Source organism: Cnephaeus nilssonii, assembly GCF_951640355.1.
Source record: "Cnephaeus nilssonii genome assembly, chromosome: 16".
NCBI classification, from domain to species: Eukaryota; Metazoa; Chordata; class Mammalia; order Chiroptera; family Vespertilionidae; genus Cnephaeus; species Cnephaeus nilssonii.
The window spans coordinates 26,431,173-26,439,347 of NC_137087.1; positions in this window are offsets into that span (position 1 = coordinate 26,431,173).

Consider the following 8,175-nt stretch of genomic DNA (forward strand, 5'->3'; position numbering starts at 1 on the left):
CCCCTGCCTGTTCCTTCCCTTGCCCTCACCATTCCCCCCACCCACATATTCCAGCAGCATGAGCATAACCTGGCAATATGTTAGCACAGACTTGCAGATTATCTATCTACCTCAAGCCAGATCTACTGAGTCAGAAACCCTGGAAGTGGGACCCAGCAATCTGTGATTCAGAAAGCCCTCCAGGTGATTCTGGTGAATGCTAATGTGAGAACCTGTGGTTTACACAGCACTTCTTCATACATTGTCTACAACAAACCAGAAGGTGTGTTATGTCCATGATTATTATGTTTCTTTGTGCTGGGCACTGTGCTAAGCACTTTGCTGTCTCATTTAATCCTTTCATCAACTGTGCACTCAGCTATAGCCACATGGGTATCCCTGAACTTCTTCAAAAGAGTCCAGCTTCTTCCCATCTCAGGTCCTTCTTTTCAGGTAGTCCCTCCTCATCCCTCAGGGCTCAATATCCCCTATCCCAGGAGGTCTTCCCTGACACTCCCAGGCTAGGTTCGCTCCTACTGGTTAAATTTATCACAGCTTATTGCAATGGAATTGGCTATTTGTGTAGTTACCCATTTAATATTTGTGTCCACTATTAAATTCTAAGCTACACGAGACAGGGACCCTATCTGTCTTACTCTCCAGTGTATTTCTAGTACCTAGCACACTGTTGGTCACCTAGAAAGTGCTCAGTGAATGTTTATTGAAGGAATGGATGTTGAACAAATGAATCCCCTTTCTATGTAAGAGGAAGCTGAGGCTCGAAGAAGTTAAGTTACTTTCCTGAGATCACACACTTAGAACGTATTAGAGCTGGGACTCTAATAGTAAAGAATAGATTCGGGATTGGACTCATGTCTTCTAACATTTATGCTCTTCTCCACCACCTTATATGCTTTATCCTGCCCTCCAGGAACTTAGAACTAGTGGGATACGGCTAGGCAAACATATTGGACAAATTAAATTCATAGTAAAATAAATGAAGCAGGACATATCTCCAGAACCTGGTACATAGTAGATGTTCGATAAGTGTTGACTGAATGAATAATGATCATAGCTCCCACCTTTTGAATATTTACAATAAATTTCTTCCTACTAAGCATTTACAAGCATATGCAGTGTTTCTTGACATCTGCAAACCTTGTTAAAATGCAGATACCTGGAATTTTGACTGAATGGACTAGAGTCTATGGGTATGGGCCTTGAGAATCTGCATTTTCACTTCTCTCTCTAAGTGACTCTCATGCCAATAAAGTTTGAGAAACTCTCTAATGTTACCATATCCAAGACAAACATCGGTAGCCCCTTACGCACAAGAAGAAATGCTGCTAGAGATTGTTGTGGAGCAGATGCGAGTGAATGACCACTGGAGCCCAGACCAAATTAAAATTTAGGGAGCCTTTATTAGCCGGGCGGCCGGACGACCCAGCGACTGCTCTGCCATTCTCCACGCAGGGAGACCAGAGAGCAGCAGCGACCCTTTGTGTAGGACCGCTTTTAAGCACATTAACCACATCCGGTTTTTGCAGAACAAGTAACCCAAGACAAAACAGTTTTTCCCAAGCAACGTCAGGATCATGCCAATGACGACCATGTTATTCACAAGGTCATCCTGTTGTTCAGAAAGCTGAAAGTGTTCTATGACATAAGGCCTCCGTGCTGGGAAGGGGCCATGAGACCATATCTCAAGGCCTGGCCTGGTGTCAGCACTGACATCTCTATCTGGGGCATAGTCCACGGCCTCTCTGGAAGCATGCTCAAACATTCCCACTCTCTAACAGAGATGTAATGAAAGTTGCTGAATGTCACACCACAAATAAGCATCAGAGATAGTAAGGATTTGAATATAATTTTGACTCCAAAAAACTTCTTTTCACTGCCACTGGAAGGAAGGACAAAGGGAGAGAGGAAAAGAGAACGGAAGAACAGGCAGGAAGGGAGGAAGAGAAGGATGGAGAGAGGAAGGCCAAATGATTATCAGAATAGATTTTATTGAGAAGGGAAAGAACTCATCAGACTAGGTTTTCAGAGAATACTTGCTGAAAGACCTGGGAACTGAAAGGAGATTTGTCAGCTCTCCTGACCCTCTGCTTATCTGATAACATTCACTCCTTGTGGCCAGGGGATGGCCTTTCAAACAGGTTTCTTGAACCAAAGAGGCTGTTTAAATAAATGCACTCATTAAATATGCTGATTACAAACGCCGAAAAAGCATCCTTAGAAGGAATGAGCACCGACCCTCTCGCATGTGAATAAGCTCCCTGCCCTACAAAAGGCCTGCAAGGAGCTACCCCATCCAGATTCCTGCTACCTTTTCCATGTCTGCAACACACAGCGGAGTGCAGGCGGAGCCCCTGGGTTGCAGAGCTCCTAAGTGGCCTGAAGATCAGAGGCAGTCCTTTGGATTCAGACAAATCATTTCACACACAGGGTCAGGTGCTTATGAAAATCCAGGGAGGATATGAGTGAACTCGCTCCAGACTGATTTTAAATATTGACTTTTAAGTAGCAGATCAGTTCTCTGCTGCTACACCTTCAGCTCCCTAGTGCAACTAATTTCATTCATGCATTCATTCTGTTGTTCAGTATTATGGCACACCTACTATATACCAGGACTAATCACTTGCATCATTTAAGCTTCCGAGCTGGAACTGTAATCTCGGCTTTAAAGCCTCCACTAAAATAATCTACTAGAAAACACAATTTTCGTTAAATTTCGTTGGCATGGCAACCACCAAGCTACAAGGAGAGTGCCTTAAATCCCACAGCAGTCTGTTAGCCCCAGTGAGTCTGCGGGGAGCAGGCCATATAGAGAGGCTAAAAATAGACAACTTACAGCAAAGTGCCCCCATCTCCTACCCCCACCAGTTAGGAGGAGTGTGTTTGAGTTGCTCCCCGTGGTTGTGTCAAAGGTGAGTCAGATGAGAGAATGGGCCAGTCTTCCGGTTTGCAGGTTTTTCCAGCCAGAGGCCCGGACTAGGAATATAGAGACCCAAGGTCTAATGCCAACTTCACCCCCTACTTGATTTGTGTGAGATTTAGTTCAAGCTTGGCACTGTCTCCGGGCTTTAGTGTCCTCATTCGTAAAAGGCAGGCTCTGTGATATCTTAAGGGCTTTCCACTGCCACAGTCCTCATTGCTAGCAGTTCATGAGTTTGTCATTTCCTTGCTAGCATGGATGGGTGGCTAGGGGAGAGGACATGGCAGGCAGTCCCAGTGGTGGTGAGGTTTGTCAATAGGATATTTGGCAAATATTGTGTCATCTCTTCTGGTAATAACAGCTGTCGTGTACCCTGTGCCAAGGATGGTTCTCAGTGATTTTCACATAACTTGCCATTTAGCCTTCCTAACAAGGCTAGGAGAGAGGCAATACTAGTATCCCTATTTCATAGATGAGTAAACTGAGTCATAGGGACGTAAAGTAAACAGACCATTTTCAGAGACGGAGCCAATTATATAGCTACGATTTTAATCCAAGCTATCTAAATTCAGAACTTAGGTGCTTAACCATTATTCCATTGTATCTCTAGTGCCCAGATAATGGTCTGGCTCCCTAAGGGGCCTCAACAACTAATTGTTGAATGTTCAATGAATGACTGCTATGCTAGAAGGTTCTACATATCTATTATTCACAAGGCTTCAAGCCCTTTCCTTTCTTGATGGTTTTTAATGTGAAGAGAAACCTTTGAGACATCTCTCCTAAGTGAAATGGTTGTGGGAGTGCTAGAAAGCATGTTGCTAGGGAATAAAATATACAGAAAAAGATACAGTGAAATAGGGGGCTTGTTAGATAATGAGTTTGAATTATGTAATTATGTGAAGGATAAATTATGGAACTGATGTTCTGTCAAAACAGGGTCTGTTTTCTAAGACCTAGAATACATGGGCAATTTTATTCTACTATTGTAAGTGAAAATTATATTCATTTTTAGAGGCAGAGAGGCAAAAGGGAAAACTTATAACTGTGGGCAAGAGAGCATTGAACTTGAAAATAAAATATAGGCTATTGAAATAATTCATTTGATTGGGAAATAAAGAAAGATTCCCTACCACCATTAGCCCCCCATAGCAATACAGGAGTCATTATCTGGGATATGCTAAGACATGTATTTTATTAGGTAGCTATGGCTAAGATCATAAGGTGAGTTAAAAAGATAGCTTTGGGGCAACATTGTTATTATAATGTAAAAATAAGTAGTGTTTTTAGTCTCTATTTCTAGTCTAATTTCATGTCATAAGTGTAAATCCTAGTGAATTATCACATCTAGATACACTCATATGACCAGCATCCAGATCAAGAAACAGAACAGCCTAGCCAATGTGGCTCAGTCGTTGAGCCTTGTCCTATGCACTAAGAGGCACCGATTCAATTCCGGTCAGGGCACATGACCAGGTACCTCTCCCTCTAAAAAATCAATAAAAACGGAACAATTCCCTGCTTCCCAGAAGACTCATTTATATTTCTATCAACTTGACACCTCCTCCTCATCATCCCAACTTCCAACACCAGGTATTAGGCCCGCCTCTTTGTGTTACATGTAAATGAAATCCTATTGTATGTACCCTTTTTAGTTTTGGTAGCTACTGCCTAATGGTATTCCAAAGTGATATATCATTTTACTAACCTACAAGCAATTTTTAAAAATTCCAAATGCTATCCCTCCTCTCTAACTCTTGGAATTTTTCTGACTTTAATTTAGCCATTCTGGTAGATGGGTAATGATAATTTCACTGTGGTTTAATTTAAAAGTCCCTGATGGCTAATGAAGTTGAAGTAGGTTTTCTGGATATTTGTATATCCTCTTGTGAAGTGTTTGTTTAAATCTTTTAGCCATTTTTTTCTTGGGATACCTGTCTTATTCTTATTGATTAGTAAAGTTTGTACATATGCTAGATACAAATCTCTTGTCAGATATACAGATGGGTGTTTGTTTGTTATCTCTGGTTAGAGCCTTTTATGTCTTGTTTAAGAAATCTCTACCTACTCCAAGGTTATGAAGATGTCTTCCTACATTTCTCTTTTAAAAGCTTTATTGTTTTATTTTCACATTTAGATCAGCGATCCTTCTGAATAAATAGATGATTTTTCAATAATGACCTGTATCTAGCAACACTGCAGATATAATTAGTTCAAATAGTTTCTAGATACTTTTGGATTTTTCTTGGCATATAATCATGCTGTCTATAGATAATGACATCTTCTTTTCTCCCTTTAAAGTCCTAATACCTTTTAAAAATTTTTATTGCAATGGCTAGGACCTCCAGTAAAATATTGAATATAAATAGCTGGCATTCTTGTCTCATTTCCAATCTTAGATGAAAAGTTTTAATATTTCACCATTGGGTATGATGTTTGCTGGGGGGTGGGTATGTAATATTTTTATTTGTTTAAGAAAGTTGCCTTTTATTCTCAGTTTGCAAAGAGTTTTTAAAATATATAATAAATGAGGGAGAGATCAATTTTGTCAAAATACTTCTCTGCATCTATCAAGATATTCATATAACCCTTCTCCTTTTTTATGTTAATATGGTTGGGTTAATTTTTAAATGTTAAGACAATCTTGCATTCCTAGAATAAGCTCAATTTCTTTGTCACTAGATTTATCACTATTTTGTTAAAGATGTTTACATCTATTTTTTACAAGAGATTGGTCTGTAATTTTCTCTCTTGTAATGTCCTTGTCAGGTATTGGAATTGTGGGTATGCTGGTCTCATAAAAGTTGTATTAGGAAAAGAGTTTTCTTGTCTGTGTTCTGGAAGAGTTTGTGCAAGATTCATAGGTTGTTTTTTCCCTTATATTTTTGCAAGAACTTACCAGTGAAACAATGTGAGCCTAGAGTTTCCTTTGGGGGAGATTTTACTATACTGGATTAAATATTTTATTAATTGTCCTTCTCTGTTCCAAAATTTTCGATGAGTGAGATAAAGACTCATTTTTTTAAGTTACAAGACAAAAGGACAGTAGGATGTTATTCTTTATGATAATATTATGATATGTTCATTACTATCAAGGTAATAAACATCAAACTTCATTTCAGTCTTGATTCTCCTCCTACTTTACAAATACTAATTAGTATTCAAATCACTAATGTGTGATGAGTAATATCTTCACAGAGATTATTTACACACTTCCTGGTTTCTGGGGATCCAATTTATCCACATAGTAGATTGGCCACACAGGAAGTGACTAATGCATGTGTTAAGTTGCATGATGAAATAAACAAAGCAAGTAGAATTCGCTGTTGAAAATTTATGTAAGGAAATTCTCCCTTTGGGATTGTGTTCTGATATTATCCACGGCTTGATTATCCAGTTTTCATCTACATATAATATGTTTCCAAAGTTTAGATCTTAATAAGATATATTTATTTTTTTGCTTGTTGTCAACTTGTGGCTATTTACAAAGAAAGACAGATGCTGTGGCATCATTTATTCACTCGGGCATCATTCTATCTCATATGATCCTTGTATGCTGAGTTCCGGACATGGAAACGAATTTTTTTTAACACAGTATACTCAAGAATATCCTATAAATTGTCCATGTAAGAAACATCTAACCCTGTAAGAATTTTTATGAGTTTATGAGCCAAACAAGACAATTGCCAGGAAGCACAAACCTCCACAGATTAAGAAAATGCTCCAGAAAAAGGCAGGTTTGCTCCTTATTTTATCCATTACAAAAAGGAGGCATAGGTGGATTACATGAAATTCATTGGTGATAGGTTAGGTAGGCAGGAGAAAGCAAAGTTGAGGGGAACCTCTGTGATTGGATAAAAAGTGAAATGATAAAATGATAGAGCCATAGGTGGGTACAGCGTAGTTAACAGTCAACAATTAACATGATAACATCAAGAATGAGGGGATTTGCGGTCTCAGCTCTGGTGTGGTGGTTGTGCTTTGAGGGGTCTGGAAAAAAAAATTACTTTGTTATTCCAAAGACATGCTATAAGGTATGTTATCCTAGATGTAAAAAGACAACAGACAGACTCAGTTAAGGTGAAGACTGACCTTCATTAGGAAAAAATATACTGCTCTAGGACATGACTACCGGCCATGATCTGCTTTTAGTTAAAAAGTTTTAATTTCAGACCATCCTATGTGGTCACTTTAGGTCTCTGAGTTTGTTCGGCCACCATGCAGGCCTCCCCTGAGCTTGTCAGGTTTAGGATGTGCCTCCTTTTTTCATCCACAAAAACTTCCCAACACCACCCCTAAATATCCTAAACCTGGGTCCTCCTCATCCTTGATTAAGAAAACTTCCCCCCATCTGCTATCTTTATTAGTTCACCTGAATTATTTTTTTCATCACAGAATCCTGTTTGCTTCTTTTTTAGAATTGAGCAAAATCTTTGTTATCTATTCTATTTTTTCTTAATAATCAAGAGGAGTTTAATTTTATTGGTATTTTCCATTTTGATAGCATTATTTATCTTTAGATTTTTTTTAAGCTTTATTTTCATTAATTTCTCCCCCTATCTTAAAATTCCATCTTTTGGTTTGTATTGTTGGTCTTTTTCAGTGTTTTTAAGGTGTGTATTATGAATCTATTCCTTTTGGGGGTTATATTTCTTTAATAATGAAAGCATTTAAGGCTAACACTTTCACTCCTCGGTATAGCTTTTGCAGCAAGCTCAGGTTTGATGCAAAGTGATCTCCTTGAGTTACATTCTAGATAGTTCATAATTCGTTTTGAATTCATCCTTAATCTCCAATAGTTATCTAGAAGTGTATTTCTCCGTGTTCAAGCAGTATTGGTGGGAAGTCCTCCATGTCCCTACCTGCTGCTGGGTGGATGTGGGCTTCTTGCGATGTCACGGGACAAGGAATTTTTTTAGACTTGCACGGGAGAATGAGTGGTATTTATTTATACGTATATGGAATTAAACTCCCGAGTAGTTTCCAAGGTCCCATCGCTCTCTGTCCTCCCAAAGAAAAGGTCCCATTTTGTCTTCAGCAGAGCTAGGACTGAAGCCACTGCCTAGAGTCTCTGTTCCATGTTTGCACAGTCCAGTGCAGCATTAGTCTTGCTTAGCTTGTGTTTCCAGCTGCAGTCCATTGCATGTGGGTCCACATGGCTATGCAGGGAACGGGGGTGAGTGCAAGGAAGCAGGAGCCAAGCCAGAGGAGCAGAGAGAATTGCTTTGTCTGCGGATTATGTATTTCAAAGTTTTCTCAAG